This window comes from Montipora foliosa, chromosome 5 (assembly GCF_036669935.1).
Source record: "Montipora foliosa isolate CH-2021 chromosome 5, ASM3666993v2, whole genome shotgun sequence".
NCBI classification, from domain to species: Eukaryota; Metazoa; Cnidaria; class Anthozoa; order Scleractinia; family Acroporidae; genus Montipora; species Montipora foliosa.
The window spans coordinates 43,344,925-43,362,939 of record NC_090873.1 but is presented as its reverse complement, the minus strand read 5'-3'; the positions used below and the strand labels follow the sequence as shown (position 1 = coordinate 43,362,939).

Here is an 18,015-nt window from a genome sequence, read left to right as displayed (position 1 = left end):
TATTCATGGTGTAACTTTGTAACTTTGTAACTGCCATGTTTTATCACATTTTTTCCAGTATTACGTCAACACCCATTTACTATATATATATATGTACATAGAAGCAATTCAATGTAAACTCTCATTGTACCTGAAGAAGGCTGGTTTGGCCAGCCGAAATATAGTACATCACTAAAATCAAATCTACGTTGTATCGGCTCTTGCTTAAAATATTTAGTTTCTCAACTTGATATAACGCCGATCAGATCAAGCCACTGATCCAACGTACACCGACAGGAAAATTGTCCACGGTTGCTTGCTTCGAAACTCTGGAACAATATTTGAAGCAAATTCAATCATTAATAGGTGACCAACTTAATTAAATTCCTTGTTATATTGCACAACAAATCTATCGGAAACTGCTGGGCACATATCAATAATAATTTGATCGATAGGTCGAATTTCGTTGAAAAAGTTTCCTTCATCGAAGGATAACCCTCTGAGGTACGACCGTAAATTGATAAGTATTTTTTCTTATGTTGTGTAAGCGAATTTATACATCTCTGTTTTTCTTTTGTAATTTTTGGTTCCTGTGAATGTGCTCAAAATTACACCGGCTCCAGAAATGGTTCCTAAGACAATAGGATTCATTGTAATACCTCCAATAATTGTGCCTGTCACGACTAAGGTAGCCGATCCAATTTTACATGACAAATCCATTGTTTTGTAAAAGTTATGACTTTCTTTGAACAGCCAGTGCTTTTTATGATAATATTTATAGATCTCTTTTATTTCTACAATTTGCTCTTGTGATAAGTCCTTCGAGATATGGTTCCAATCAAATATGTCTTCAGTTTTTTTGCCAGGCATTATATTGTTTGGTTATATAAATTATCGATTGTTGCCACCAGCCTGTTTAAACTCATTACGCAGTTGTGTTCTAAGGGCATTGATAGCTTGATTCAGTTGACCCTTTGAAACTGCATGGTTATCATTTTCTCCAAACTCTCCATTTACTCAACCTCCACCCAGTTTACTCCATCTTTTATTACCAAATGTCGGTTTTCTCTGTCAAGATGGCCATCATTGTTAACTAGACTCTCTTCTTTATTATAACTGACAGAAGTGTTCGGATCATTGGAATGCTCAACTGTGAATTCTATTTTGTCACCGTTTTCATCTAGAATATGGTCTCCATTTTCATCTTCAACGTAAGGCATTGATATTATTATATTACATAAAATGTTGACAGTTTTATATTTCAATCTATGTGGAATGTCGTGGGTATTTTGTAATTGTATCAATGTAAAGTCAGTATCCCGATTCATATTTATTTTTGTCATGCCCCTGTTAAATCGAAAAGGGAAGTCATGCACTTGACCACTAGTTTTGGTTATTTTTAGCGTGACATTATTGTGGCATAATTAGCACCATTGATCAATTCGATTGATTCAATGCCACATATTATCCAAAAACAGCGAGTGATTTGAAACAAAAAAATGTGTTACCTTTAACCTGACCAAATATATAGGATGAATAGGATTTTTGCTGAAGAACTAATCCTGTGATCAATTGATCAGCATTCGTGTAAGATCCAACGTTATAAAGTGGTAACCCATTTAAATTAATTAATGTCATCTAAATCTTTTCTTAGATATCGTGTATTTGCCATTAATCCTGACGTCAGTTGGTTGTTATCTGTATCGCTGCTGACGTTGAACAGTCTCTTACTTAAGCAATTAATATCTCCTCTCAATTTTTTTTCATATAATTAGCGGTAAAATGTAACTAACCTCGGATTTTGCCAGCCCAGTGACTCTGTGGTTGTTCATGTCAATTGGCATATGTAATCTAAATGTCGCACTTGCAGTGATTTCTGTAGCGTTTTCATAATCGTAGATAGTGCTGTCTAAAGCAGTGTACTCATTTTTGACGCCGTAGATTAATACATAAACCAGTAATCTTGAAGGGCTATTGGAATCTCCTCTGGAGCGAAAATCGGCCAGCGTTGATCAGCGTTGATTGGACTCATATTGATTATTGATTTCAAATATTTATACGCCGAGGTAATATGAACTGTCCCCTTTTTATTCACCGCTAGATTTATGGCCGTAAAGTCGAGTGTACTATTGTTAAATTTATCGGTTTGGTCAGGTTGCCTTGGAAAGTACACTTCCAGGCATTTGGAATAGTGTGGACTAAGATTTTCTCTAATAAGCCTAAATAGATTAATGGCGAACCTGCTATAATACGTCACGGTTATTTTGCCGTTTGTTGAATCGAATTTTGTTAGCCCTTTTATTGATCTGATGTGGTATGTCATTGTAGGTGACTATACCATCAATAATAGTCCGAAAATCAGATTCACTTTCACCTTCGTCCTCCATGATATATTTAAAACATTTGCTCTATTAGTATGTTGACTGATATGACTTGACTGACTTGTGTTGACTTGACTAAATTGTGTTAGATTTATGGCATCAGTTGGGTGTTCCTTTTTCCAAATTGACGATTTTATTATCCCCTGTATAAAAATTATTTGTCATAGTGGTTGAACCATCGCGTTTTACATAATTGCTCAATAATTTGCTATTTTGCAATGCGAGTGTTGAAATACCTTTATTAAATTGTTCTAAATTGACTCCATCAGAATTATGAGACGCTTTTTAAAGATTGATCAGTTTGTTATTGTTGAGGTTTAAATCATTAGTCATTACCACGCTTCCGTCTTTTTTTAAAAAAGGTGATAATTCAACGAAACCCCCTGCTTGAGATACTTTTTTATCAACATAGGATTTATTTACGAGCTCATTTCAATCATTTGGATTTCTATAACTGACAATCTTATTGCCACCCGATTGAAAAGTAAAAAAAAGTAAAATTTAGCTAGAATGTGCTTTTACATGAATCCCTTTTACTGTAAGACTACTTTTGATTTGCCAATTGGATGGGTACATGCTAAAACCAAGCTTTATCTAACAAAAGGGTTACAGATAATGAAGCACTGACGTTGACCTATGTTGCTGAAACACTTTCTGAAGCACAGTACTCTGCGAGCGTCTGTAGAAAAAAGATAAGAAAAGATGGCATTTTTAATGTCGAAAGCCCAAGCAATAGAAGTTCAGAGTTAGCCAGTGATTGTTAGCCAGTAATTGTGCAGCTTCAAATGGTTGTCACGATCGGTTGAGAAAACTGGGAACCCAGCTCTTGCTTGGATAACACCAAATAGAAAGAAATTGTAAGGTGTCAAAGATATTACTGGCGGCCCATTTAAACGGGGTCAATGTTGTAGAAAACTAGGGTAAAACTACAGAATGCAGGGCCACTTGTTTACTTATCATTTAATGACAAAAGCATCGATCCATTGTGGTTTGTCTCGTTCTTCAAACCCTTCTTACTAGTTGGACCTGAGTGGCCCTGAATTCTGTAGTTGCTCCAAAACTTGCAAGGGTTCATTGCACCCTGACTATTAAGGTTATTATAATTCCAAAACATTTAACACAAAAAAGAGAAAAAAAAAAGGGGGGGGGGGGGGGGGAAGCGTGGGAGGAAAAGGTGGCGAAGGGGAAAGGGGAAAAATGGGGTAGGAGGATGCTGTTGCCATTTTTTAAAATAAAATCCTAATGGAAATGTTTAGCTTTAATTTGTACTTCCGGTGTATAGAAGACGAATGCGGCATCAATTAAGAATAATTGACTGGAGTAGTGTGAGGCACGTGAGTAGTATAGGAGTTGGGGTTACGAGACCATTTTTCAAAATCTGTTTTCAGCAATATTTTCAGCCATGTTGTTAAATTGAAAAAGATGATTTGAATTACGAGATCATTTTCACACCAACTGATTTTGCTTTTGAATACAAACGAAGCATTTCAGAATAAAAATCTTTTGATTTTTAGACACAAATTTATGTTTCAGCATTGAAAATGCTGAATCCTTTTGGTTACGAATTGTGTCTATGCTAGCTTGGTAATACATCTTTTACAGTATTACGAGATATGTTCTTTTCGCACTGAAAATAGCTTGCTATTTTCAGAGGGGATGAATAGGTGGGAAAAAATTCATTTTTAAAATTGAATTTTTGGATTTGTTTAATACTTTAACAAAGATTTTTAATGCTATGTTATACAAACACTGTGGCTCGAATCAAATTGCGTAAGCAATTTATGACAGCCATTTACAAACACTGTGGCTCGAATCAAATTGCGTAAGCAATTTACCAGAGCCATTTACAAACACTGTGGCTCGAATCAAATTGCGTAAGTAATTTATGAGAGCCATTTACAAACATTTGTCTCGAATCAAACGGCGTAAGCAATCTATGAGAGCCATTAAAAAATTTGTCTCATTAAAAAGAGACTTGCTTTTTCGGCAGCGCAGAGCGAAGCTTGAGCAGGGGATGGAAAAAAGCTAAATCTCTGGGCTCTGGGGGGTGGTTAATAATACTCAATTCAAAATCTGAATAAATACTGTATACAGAAAATTATTGATGTGCCTACCTTTTGTGTAAAAAGCTATCTGCAAGCGCATTTTTTACATAAACTGTTTTTCTAATGGAAAGAATCACCATAGCGTGACATTCTCGGAAATGATTTCATAAATTCATAGGAATAAGTTAGTTTTGTGAGTAAAGTTTATGAGTAAAGTTTGTCAGTAAAGTTTGTCAGTAACGTTTATGAGTAAATGTTGTAAGTAAAGTTTGTCAGTAAAGTTAAAATGCGTTTAAAATAAAATATCATATATACATGGAAATGAATTGTATAATTGAGTTACATAATAGCTTTAAAGAATCAGGAGAGAGCTGTTGTCCCATTTGTAATAAACAAATCCGACAATACACTTCAACTGATGACCAACCTTGTTGTTCCACCCCTGACATTAGTGAAGTAGATAGTCGATTTGTTTGTAAACATTATGGTCAAATCACTGGAGAAAGTTTCAGAATGAGTTAATTGATTTTTGCCGAGATGTGTTTAAGATCAGGAAAAAATCAATATAAAATAGGAAATATCATATAGAAAACGTCATAAGGGATTTAACCACGGCTCATAATATACAGATAACCAGGACTCAAATTAACCAAATATTAGGTAAATTTAATGAGATCCAAAAGGTTTTACCTGAAGTCAATAATGGCCGGAAACGAATAATCAGTATCAAATTCATTTTACGACATTTCTATCAAATCATGGTTATTCAATATTGGGACAAAGTACCAATATCAAAGTCAAAACTGACATTGAATGCTGATAAACAATATTTGAACCAAATTCAATCATTAATAGGTGACCAACTTAATTAAATTCGTTGTTATATTGCACAACAAATCTATCGGAAACTGCTGGGCACATATCAATAATAATTTGATCGATAGGTCGAATTTCGTTGAAAAAGTTTCCTTCATCGAAGGATAACCCTCTGAGGTACGACCGTAAATTGATAAGTATTTTTTCTTATGTTGTGTAAGCGAATTTACACATCTCTGTTTTTCTTTTGTAATTTTTGGTTCCTGTGAATATGCTCAAAATTACACCGGCTCCAGAAATGGTTCCTAAGACAATAGGATTCACTGTAATACCTCCAATAATTGTGCCTGTCACGACTAAGGTAGCCGATCCAATTTTACATGACAAATCCATTGTTTTGTAAAAGTTATGACTTTCTTTGAACAGCCAGTGCTTTTTATGATAATATTTATAGATCTCTTTTATTTCTACAATTTGCTCTTGTGATAAGTCCTTCGAGATATGGTTCCAATCAAATATGTCTTTAGTTTTTTTGCCAGGCATTATATTGTTTGGTTATATAAATTATCGATTGCTGCCACCAGCCTGTTTAAACTCATTACGCAGTTGTGTTCTAAGGGCATTGATAGCTTGATTCAGTTGACCCTTTGAAACCGCATGGTTGTCGTTTACTCCATATTTTATCAACAAATGTCGGTCTTCCGTGTCAAGATGACCATCATTAACTAGAATCTCCTCTTTATTATAAACATAAGAGTTCGGATCATTGACATGCTCAACTGTGAATTCTATTTTGTCACCGTTTTCAGCTAGAATATGGTCTCCATTTTCATCTTCAACGTAAGGCATTAATATTATTATATTACATTAAATGTTGACAGTTTTATATTTCAATCTGTGTGGATTGTCGTGGGAGTTTTGTAATTGTATCAATGTAAAGTCAGTATCCCGATTTATATTTATTTTTGTCATGCCCCTGTTAAATCGAAAAGGGAAGTTATGCACTTGACCACTAGTTTTGGTTATTTTTAGCGTGACATTATCGTGCCATAGTCAGCACCATTGATCAGTTCGATTGATTCAAGCCATATATTCCAAAATGGCCGCTGATTTATGCGCATACAAATTGGCCCTTTTTGCCTCGTTCAAGATAAAATATTCTTTTGAATTTTAAGCTTAAGAATGAGGCATCAAGGGTTAATTTGAATAAAAACAAAAGAATATTTAAATGGCGGCCATTTTGGAAGAAGGTGTATATATTATCCAAAAACGGCGAGTGATTTGAAACAAAAGAATTTGTTACCTTTAACCTGACCAAATATATAGGATGAATATTATTTTTGCTGAAGAACTAATCCTGTGATCAATTGATCAGCATTCGTGTAAGATCCAACGTTATAAAGTCGTAGCCAATTTAAATTAATGTCACCTAAATCTTTTTTTAGATATCGTGTATTTGCCACTAATCCTGACATCAGTTGGCTGTTATTTGTGTAGCTGCCGACGTTGAACAGTCTCTTACCTAAACAATTAATACCTCCTCTCGATTTTTTTTCATATAATTAGTGGTAAAATGCGAGTAACTCATTGCATCCTACTGATCTAACCGCGGATTTGCCAGCCCAGCGACTCTGTGGTTGTTCATGTCAACAGGCATATGTAGTCAAAATGTCTCACTTGCAGTGATTTCTGTAGCTTTTTCATAATCGTAGATAGTGCTGTCTAAAGCAGTGTACTCATTTTTGACGCTGTAGATTAATACATAAACCAACAATCTTGAAGGGCTGTTGGAATCTCCTCTGGATCGAAAATCGATGTATAATCGTCTTTGTTGTTGACCAGCGTTGATTGGACTCATATTGATTATTGATCTCAAATATTTATACACCGAAGTAATATGAACTGTCGCCTTTTTATTCACCGCTAGATTTACGGCCGTAAAGTCGAGTGTACTATTATTAAATTGATCGGTTTGGTCCAGTTGCCTTGGAAAGTACACTTCCAGGCATGTTAAATAGTGTGGACTAAGAGTTTCTCTAATAAGCTTAAATAGATTAAAGGCGAACCTGCTATAATAAGTTTTATTTTGCTGTTTGTTGAATCGATTTTTGTAAGCCGTTTTCAGTCATCTGATGTGGTATGTCATTGTAAGTGACTATACCACCGATAATAGTCCGAAAATCAGATTCACTTTCACCTTCGTCCCCCAAGATATATTTAAAACAATTACTCTATTAGTATGTTGACTGATATGACTTTGACTGAGTTGTGTTAGATTTATGGCATCAGCTGGGTGATCATTTTCCCAAATTGACGATTTTATTATTACCTGTATCAAAATTATTTGTCCCAGTGGTTGAACCATCGCGTTTTATATAATTGCTCAATAATTTGCTATTTTGCAATGCGAGTGTTGAAATACCTTCATTAAATTGTTCTAAATTGACTCCATTAGATTTATGAGACGCTTTTTAAAGGTTGATCAGTTTATTATTGTTGAGGTTTAAATCATTAGTCATTACCAAGCTTCCGTCTTTTTTTAAAAAGTGTGATAAGTCAACGGAACCCCCTGCTTGAGATACTTTTTTATCAACATAGGATTTATTTACGAGCTCATTTAAGGACCCGGCCTACTAATTCAAAGGTATTTTTGCCCCGGTTTATGATTATGCTGGAAATGTAGATCTCGACAAATGTCCTTGAAATCCAAAAAGAAAATTGGGGGTAACCACACATTTTTCCAAGATAATTCATGAATAATATTTGTAAAAAGCTTTAAAATACAAAGCAATGTATGGCGTTCTTTCTCAAATTGAACCTTAATTATCTCTCAAAAATGCATGGTTACCCCAAATTTTCGTTTTGGATACCAAGACTACTTACTGAGATGTACTTTATCCGGATAGTTTCAAACCGCGCAAAAATATCCCTGTATTAGTGAGCATCACCGATAGGAAACTCGAGTATCTAGAGATGCGCAGAACGTATGCGCAATAACAATAGTAGGCACCGTCCTTAAATCATTTGGATTTCTATAACTGACAATCTTATTGCCACCCATATTAATATCCTTATTTTTATCCAGTTTCTTCTTGAGTTCATCGTTTACATATTCACGGTTAACAGCAGACGTTTTGTCTATTGAGTTTTTTTATGCAGTAGATACTATTATCGTGCATTTGGATTCAGCCTCTCATCGTACCTTCCGTTTCGTGAAGATAATTGCCAAGCTCATTGTTTAATTGCGTGAAATTGACGGCTTCGTTGCAACTAGTAGCCGCTTTGAGATTGACTATTTTATGGTTTTTCATGTCAAGATCGCTTGTCAAACCGCTTTTTAAAATATAATTATTCAGCTCTGTTTTATCAGTTTTTGGAGCTAATCCAGTCTGTAGTTGATGCTTTGTAATAGCATCGTCATTGCCAGTACCCTCCTTTAAATTAGTGATTTTTTTAATTTCCCATATCAACTGGATTTTTCACATCGATTTTTATATGATCATCGTCAAATTTCATGTACCATTGACTGTAATATTGATATGGAATAGGGTCGCGTTTACCATCTCTGGGGTTGGCTATATCCTCGATATGGTTAAAATTCATGTTGAGAGGACCTTGCATACCACCATCGCTCCCATTTTTTTTCGAAAAATATGTCAAGTCTATGGGAGCTGAATCAGCTCCATTTGCTTTCACATGGTCATAAATCTGTTTTTTTGTGTCAAAACATCGCTATCATCCATGCCAGGTTTGACATTAGTCAGCTTTTTGTTTTGTATGTCGTAATTTCCTTGTTTGTCTACTAGGAAACCAATTCCAGGAGGACCAGGTTGACCTTGTTGAAGGGTTGTTATTGTTTCTAACAAACCGTTTCAATAACTCATGTATATATAATAAGTTATATTTTTTCATTGAAGTTCTTTAGTTGTCAACTTCCGTGGTTTGTCAATAGATATGAAGCAGTATGGATCCTGAGTTGCTTTTTCATACAGTTCTTTAGGAATGTTGTCTTCTCGACAAATCAGCGATTTTTCATTGTTGCTTGGAAATAAGACTTCTTCTTCATATGTAAAACTTGTGTCATATAGATACAACTAAATGTGGAAATATCCAACTTGTTCCCAAATAAACACAACATCTTGCAAATATGTAAGACTTTCTTTGAACATTTATACAACTCGTGGCACACATACAAAACATGCCTCAAATATTTCACTTCATACACACAAATAGGACTTGCCTTAAATATCAAACTTGGAGCCACATTTATAAAACTTATGGGAAAGAGCTCATGGATATACCCACCACGAGTCCCTTAGGTTAACCCCTCATTTTACAGATTAAGTCTAAGTGCCCATTTCAGTGATTAGGTTTAAACTTTCGTTTACCTTACCTTCTTATCGATTAGTTTGTTGATAACCGATACTGGGATTGTAAGATCACTGTAAGATCAGTTACAGATAGTGTCCGGGCCCCTGGGAAAAATGGCGGTGGCGTTTAGGGAAACTAACGTTGATTGCCATCTTGAGGAGACGATTTTCCGGTTTCCCACTCACCTTATAGAGATGGAAATACAATCGGGTTATCTATAAATGCCTCAACAAAGGAGCGAAGACATCGAAATCTAATATCAAAAGAGCATCGACGAGAACAAACTCCAGAAGTTAGGAATATAAAGACTGACCAAGGCCACAAACCAAAACACGCTGAAGAAATTAGAAAAACGCGTGAAACAATTCAAGGGAAAACTAACACGAGGAAACAGCAGGTGTTGTTTTAGGCCTGTCAATATTGCAAAATTCATTTATTCTTTCCAGACAGTGCTCCGTCCGGCTCCGTGTTGAAGAGTGTAACGATCTGCTAAAAAAACAGAAGAAAGGCAAACAAAGCCTATAAAAAGCCAGCTATCTCGTTGATACATGGCACAAAGTGCCAGGCGTTAAAAAAAAAAAATGATCACGGGCCTGGGTCAAACGTTTGAAAACAGGAAACCACTCTCTTCCGTGGCCGTAGCCAATGCCTATAGTTAAATCATCTTTGTAGGTATTTAGGGTGTTTTTGGTGGCTACATTTAAAGACAGCACTGGGATCCCGCATTATTAAAAAATGTCACGAAAAAATGAGTGAGACAAGTGCTTCGGATTGCCTCATACTGGCTACGGCCCTGTCTTCTACCACCGATAAACATATGTAAATTTGTCTATTTGTTAATTTATTACTATTGACTTTATTTTTATCTGTACTATCTATTTTGCCAGTTCACTTCTATATATATATACATTAGCTAATTTTGCCTGATGAGTGTGGCCGCTTTTGGCCATACGAAACAGAGCTGTAGCAAATAAAGCGATGAGTACCATTTGAAGTCTGGAACTACATCAAAAAAAATTATATTACAAAGCTTTTGCTTTCATGTCCAAATTGAGCACTCTACTGGGATGAGTCATTGCCGCTAGCAATTGCGCATGCTCACTAGCTCACTAGTTTGAGCACTCTGGCATGGCTTAGATGTACCACATGTGTGGGACATTTGGGGTGGCTTTATGAGCTTAACCTCCATCCCAGACATCAGCACTGCACTAATGAGGCCCAGAAGCCCATCATAGCACGTTTCATATCAGATTTGTGGTAGACTAATTGGCATTTTTTTGGGTTGGACCCTGTCCTAAGTACCTGCCGGGAGAGAACGGCGTGGGTCGTACCCTAAATTGTTTTCGGTATGTCTCAGCCTACGCCTGTATCCCCTCTGTGGTCTGATATTGTGGAGAATACGCCTGTGCCTCCCTTTGTTTCTGGAGCTGGCCAATTTGATTCGCCATCCCACATGGATACCAGTCCTGGTGGCTCTTATGCTGATAAAGTGACTCTTGGTGCTGTTGATTCTCGTCCAAAAGTTTCCAGTGTAGCTCCGCGTCGCAGTTCTTACTTGTCTTCTTTTGAAAGAGAGCATTTTGATGTTTTGAATGTCATGCCTGATCGTCCTGCTTCTGCATACTTCACACTCCCTGGCAGCTCAGTTACGACCAAGCAAATCTTTGATAGCTTGGTGAGAGATGGCTTTCCTCCGCCGTAAGTCCGTTGTCTTCAGAGATCCCAGAATGGATCAGTAGTCCTCACCTTCACGAAAGAGGAGACCCGAAACAAATTTCTGCAGCAGTCGTCTTTCTTTGTTGGAAACCAGCCTCATGCCGCTCATCTTGCAGGCAGAGCCTTGTCTTATGTTGTTGTGTGCGACGCTCCTTTTGAGTAACCTGACTCGGCCTTGACCTTCCGTTTGTCGAAGTATGGCACTGTTTACTCCCAGCGTCGCTCCTCCGTCCAGGGCTTCCCCCAGGTCCAGAATGGTATCCGCACTCTTCGCATGTGTATCGATGACCCCATCCCGTCATACCTTTGTTTTGGTAAGTACCTTCTCCGTGTACAGTACGAAGGCCAGGTGAAGACCTGTAGAAGATGCAACGAGCCAGGTCATTTGGCCCAAGAGTGTCGTCAGATGCTCTGCTTTAACTGTGAAGTGATTGGCCATCATGCCCGTGATTGTCCTGCTGGGGTTCGATGCTGTATTTGTAAAGAACCTGGCCACATGGCCATTGACTGCCGCCACTCTTGGTATCGCCGCCCGCTTTCGCATCGTGATGCCGTTGATACTGAGCCCCCGAACCAGCCTGCTGCTGACCCCCTTCCCGTGGATGTGCCCCCCACTCTTCTAGATGCTGAGAATGCTGATTCAGGTGACGTGGATCTTGATAGCCCTCCCGTGGAGAATGCAGAGGAAGATTCGGCAGGGTCTGAGGACGATTCCCTGGAAGCTGAATTTGACCAGCCCTTGGCCTCGGCCCTTTCTTCTGAGCCTGCGCCTGACCTTTTAACTTCTCAAGGCCTCATCAAGGATGCCCTTGATGTTCAAGTTCCCGGAGTGCAGGAATTTCCCGTTTCTTCCCTGACCGATACGAGTGTTGAGAGTGACGAGTCTGAGCCTGAGAGTATTGCCACATCTGAACTGATGGATTCCAACGCTGTGCCTGATAACATGTCTCCTGTGTCTGAGCGGCCCTCTCGCCGAAGGAAGAGATCTCGACATGGCTTGTCCCGACGCGCTGCTTTAGGCAAGTCGTCTCGTCTGTCTGTAGTAAGTGAGGATGCGTCCACTTAGTTTAGCCTTCTTAAAGTGCGCTACGATTAATGTTAGGGGTTTAAGTCAACGTAAGTTTTCGACGGTCTCTGATTTCTTTCTTGCTTCACGCCTAGACTTTTGTTGGATCATGTTGGGTTCCTGAGTACCCGAGGCCGATCAAAAGAAACAGAGTCCCAATACAGAACCCGGATCCTACAATAACTAGCGGACTCCGTAACATTAGCAAGGGTAAAGTGGACCCCGTTTCAAGTAGTACCCCGAAGGTGGATTTATAAAGAGAAACACTCGGCGCCCGATATTCTCACTCGAGCCCCTTATTGGACGAAGGCTTCCCCCCCTTCCCTTGTAAACAAACGGACTCCGAAACCAAACATCACAGCGGATGAAAGATCGGGCCCGAAATCGGCTGCCTTTAAGCGTTTTTACTATCTCTGTTTTTTCTCCTTTGTATCGTTAGTCTTTTGTCTTTTTGTTCTCAATTTTTTCCGAGGCGTAAGAGACATTTCGCTGAAAAGAAATCCAGCAAAAGAGGGTGAAACGCAAGAAATAAAATTCTTTCTTTAACTGGTCGTTATTACCTTACACCTTTTCTTTTCTCTCACACCACAGGCAGCCCAAGCTCAGTTTTTATGGGAAAATTAACTTTGAGTTTATAAATGCTAAAATAACTGAGAAGCTGAGCTGAAAATGTAGAAACTGAAACTTCACTTACGTCTACATACAGTTGTCCTCGTGTGTTCTGTGCAATCGGAGGGCAAACTTGTGTCTGTTTTAGACGGGTTTGTGGCATTCGAATTTTTACGATGCCGTTAGTTGTCAATTCCCCCGGTTGTGGACAAAATACTGACCCCCAGTCCATGGTCTACCCTAAAATGGACTAACTCCTACGAATACCATTTCGAATGAGTACTATTGAAAGAACAGAATTGATTATAAACAAAATCATACTTTCATTGCACATACCTTGTTTATTTTTGTGCGCATGGTGACATGCAGCTAAATCCAAGAACTGCGCCGGTTTCACTTCACTTACATGATGTAATCGGCCATCACAACAATAACATTATCGAAAGCGAACCTTTTTAAAATGGCTGCTTAGACTTAAATACTGTTGATCAACACTGTTTAAAATGGGTGTTTAGGCTAAGGTAAGCCCTGTTTTAGACGTGTCTTACATATAGACAAACAGTACTCTTTTGAAATAGTATTTATAGGGTAGTCCATTTGGGTAGTCCATGGACTGGGGGGTCGGTGTTTTGTCCAACACCAATTTCCACTCATAAAGAGAAGAAAGGCTGGTGACTCGCGGCGATCTCGTCCCACAAATTGCTCTCGCATCACAAATTAACGGTCCGAATCTCCATAAAAGAGATCATTGGTTCAAATCCCATTGCACTCCGAACATTTCTGCCTTTTCATTTGTTGCTGTGATTATGCAAGTCTCTTTAGAAACTATTATTAAATGATAATAATTTCCGCTTAACATTTTTTTCCAGAAAACAATATTTATTTTTTGAAAAATATAGCCAAATGTTCTTTCAATGGTAGAGACTAAAATGTAGTTTGAACTAGATCCTAAATGAAAACCACGGACTAGAAGCAAACAAAAGAACTGTCAATGGCAGGAGTTGGAAAACAGAAAAGGTTTCAGGATTTGAACCAAGGAACAAAACCACAGTGCACGTGAAAAGATCTTGACTCCTGTCCCTTACCCTCCCAAATATATAAAAGTAAATGTAAAGACCCACACATGTACTTCTATTGCAAGCCACTCCATTAAAGAAAAGAGTCAGGGTTCTTGTTGGACATTTTCGTACACATACACACTTAAAGAGTCAAGGTCGGTCAGCTCTGGGATAACCTATCCTCAATTTTCGTTTACTTTTCCGCTATTTTTTGCAAAACTAGATTACAAAATGAGTTTAAAATTCGCATAGAAACCTATGCGACCTAGACCCGATGTTTCAGACGTTTCGATACTCCAGCCAATCCTTTTTCATTCATCAAAATAAATAAGGGCGGAATCAGTGAAACACTCAAGTGTTCCTAGAAATAAAATGTAGCCTTTATGGGGCAGACAACCTGTAAAAAATGCGACCAAGCGCACGTGTACTGAAAACTCTCGCGGGATCAGTCCCTCGCTCTCGCGTGTATTTCTTGCAACCTGGATTAGGCGGTCACCCTGTATTAAGCGGTTAGTTAGCCATTCCCCGAGTGTCATACCGAGTGTGACCGCTTAATACAGATTTGACTGTATAAGGCGTTTGATTTTTTGCTCTTAGCTTCCTCTTTCATTTAAGTTGTAACGAATTAGTTTCCCAAGTGAAAACTCAGCAGATAAAATTGTTCATTTTCAATTTGTTCTTTTTACTGCTATGTTAATTGCACAGTTTCGTGGCAACAATAGGATAAGAATTAATTTAAGTTTCTTAACTTTCTTCTAATACTTCATAATTTGTATTATTTAAATTACTAGTAATTGTCAGCTCCGCACAAAACAGGTCGATAAAAAACGAATTACGTGTTATTACTTCTAACGTCCCCCCGCTCAATTTGTAACTAATAGCAATTTAATCAGCCCTGGTTAATCGTTCACGGGCGCAATACACCTTATTCCAAAATGGCCACCATTTTAGCACTTTTTTTTTCGCTTGCAAATTAGCCCTTGTTGCCTCGTTCAATTCTTTTGAATTTTCAGCTTAAGAACGAGACAACAAGGGCTAATTTGCAAAAATTATATTGCCCAAGATAATCTTGAAGATGCGACTAGATTGGACCTGGGGCAGAATAATTCATCCATACGTTGTAAAGAAAAAGGTAATAAAAACGAAAAATACAAGAAGGCTTAGCGTTACGGTACTGGAGTATCCACTGGAAAGTGCAGTTGTAAGGTCGCAAAAAAGTTACGCATGATGACATCCGGGCCACCTCCTCTCCATTGCCGCCACATTCTTTCGTCGAGATAGACCTGAAGGTCTTCTTTCCGCAGGCCTTTCCTCCTCTTTAGTCCAAGTTAAAGATTACTCCAGCTTGATTCTATTTCTTGAGTGTGAACACCAGTGCGTGGATCCACGAAATGACGAGCATGAACGACCACCCGATGTGCAGCGACATTTGGTAGCGTATTTAATCTCCTATATGCTGCCCAGTCGTCAGTGTGAACCTCTGTCCCCGGGAGAATGCATCTCTGAATTAAGGGAAGAAGAGTGCCCGCGTCCCTTCTTTCAACAACTTGAAAATACCCTCTTGATGGTGTGTACTCTGTTGTCACGATTCCGAACACCCACGAGTCCTGCCTAGCTCTCCTTCCTCTATTGTACTGAAAAGGAAGCGAAAAAGAAATTTTTTGTTTGTTATCAGTACGCAGCGCACAAAGAGAGGGGAAATGTGACCCTGCAAGTGATAAAGGCCAACGCAAATCGGGAGAAATTCTTTTTTCAGTCTTTCCAACGCGAAAAATTGGATCAGTTAAGTTTCACGAGTAATTTAAGAAATTATTCGAGAAGATATGAATACCAAAAAAGCATTAAGTAATATCAAAACGAGGATTGTAATTCTTGAAGATATGACTACCAAAAAACCATTAATATCGAAACGAGGAAAGTAAAGGCGCAATATATTACTACATCCCTTAAGACCCCTTACCTTATCAGTTTTAGAGGAAAAGAAAGGTGTGAAGTAATGACCAGATTAGAAATAAATTTGAAGGGGGTAGTTTCCAAAGAAACTGTGGTTGCAGCGTAGGTGGGGAAGTACTATACAAAAATTTGGTTTTATCAACGGAGTTAAAAATATAAATTGGCCACCGAACGCTCGAAACCTCAGCTTTTAGAATCTCTGTACGGTGGTCAATTTTCATTATCAACTCCGTTGATAAAACCAAATTTTAGAAATAATTTTGTCTTTCATTTCACCCTCCTTTGTTGCATATCTTTTAAAAAACAAAAAGACAAAAGACGAACGATACAAAGGAGAAAAAACAGAGATAGTGAAAACGTTTAAACGCAGCCGATTTCGGGCCCGATCTTTCATCCGCTGTGATGTTTGGTTTCGGAGTCCGTTTGTTTGCAAGGGAAGGGGGGGGAAGCCTTCGTCCAATAAGGGGCTCGAGTGAGAATATCGGGCGCCGAGTGTTTCTCTTTATAAATCCACCTTCGGGGTACTACTTGAAACGGGGTCCACTTAACCCTTGCTAACATAACGGAGTCCGTTAGTTATTGTAGGATCCGGGTTCTGTATTGGGACTCTGTTTCTTTTGATCGGCCTCGGGTGCTCAGGAACCCAATATGATCCCTTTTGTTTCAATCAAGAAACTATGATTTCGAATGACTCTGTTCTGCGCTCCTTCTCCTCTTCGTGGCCGGGCCCCAGCTTCTGGGCCCCTGCTGTCGGGAGGAGAGGGGTGGTAGCTATCTTATGTTCTGATGTTTTTCGTAAGAATGTTCCTGTTTGGCAGAAGGATCAAAGTGGCCGCATTCTCAGCTTACTTGTTAAGTTTGACGATTTCAATCTTAATCTAGTTAACCTTTATGTGCCGACGATTCCGGCTGAGAGAAAGATTTTCTTTCAGTCGGTTCCGTCCTTTTTTCTTCCAAACTTCCGGCTCCTGATTGGGGGGGATATGAATTGTTTTGACTGGGCGCTTGACAAATTGGGTAGGTCGGTTTCCCTCGACTCCGACTTCTCGGACCTAAAATCTCGCTGTAACCTCCGTGACGCTTGGCGTCTTTTGCATCCCCGAGACAGGCAGTTCACCTGGTTCAGCCCAGACCATTCAATTGCCAGCAGACTGGATACCTTTTTGGTCCCGCGGCTTCTGTGTAATCAAGTCACTAGGTTCGATATTCTCCCATGCGTTTTCTCAGATCATGACTTTGTTATTTTAGACTATGATATTGCGGCTCTCCCCCTGCGAGGCCCGGGAGTTTGGAAGTTTAAGAATTCTCTCCTCGATGACGAATCCTTTTGTTTAGAGATTTCGGATTTAATTGAGCAGTTTCTGGCCTTTCGGCATTGCTTTGCTTCTCAGCGCGATTTTTGGGAGTGTTTAAAGTCTGACATTAAGCTCACTGCGATCGCCTTTTCTCGTCGTAAACATCGTTTACTCTCGTCACAGAAGGTTTTTTTAACCAATCGCTTGATTGCCCTGAAGAATCGTTTGGCTTCGGGCGATGTTTCTGCTAGTCCTGAAATTCTGACTTTAGAGGCTGCTCTGCGGTCGCTTTTAGATTCCGAGCTCGAGGGTTCTAAGATTCGCAGCAGGGTTAAGTGGGCAGAGGAGGGGGAGTCTCCCTCTGGTTTCTTTCTCGGTCTTGAAAATGAGAGACACGAGAAGGGCTCCGTCTCCTCTGCCTTTGATTCTGAGGGGCAAGAGGTTTTTTCCCTCCCTGACATGATTCAAGCTCACGAGCGTTTTTATTCTTCTCTATTTTCTGAAGAGCCAATTGACCCTGTAGCCCAATCCCATTTGTTCTGACGGCTTAGCTGTTGAGTTTTATTCTGCGTTCTGGTCCCGCTTGGGGCCCCTTTTAGTTGATATGTTTAATGAGTCTCTCGCCCATCGTGAGCTGTGTGACTCTATGAAATCGAGTGTTACGCGTCTTGTTCATAAGAAAGATGATCGTAGAAATCTAAAAAACTGGCGTCCCATTTCGTTACT

At 38.9% G+C, this 18,015-nt stretch overlaps 1 long non-coding RNA gene across 1 annotated transcript in view; it reads right to left on the bottom strand.

The window, feature by feature from the left end:
* Window positions 1–2,582: 2,582 nt before the first annotated feature.
* LOC138003198 (uncharacterized) overlaps window positions 2,583–18,015 on the bottom strand; it is a 26,130-nt gene continuing 10,697 nt past the window's right edge. Inside the window, exon 2 of the long non-coding RNA XR_011123445.1 lies at window positions 2,583–3,039. This is a non-coding gene — a long non-coding RNA (uncharacterized lncRNA). The remainder of the gene's footprint in view (window positions 3,040–18,015) is intronic.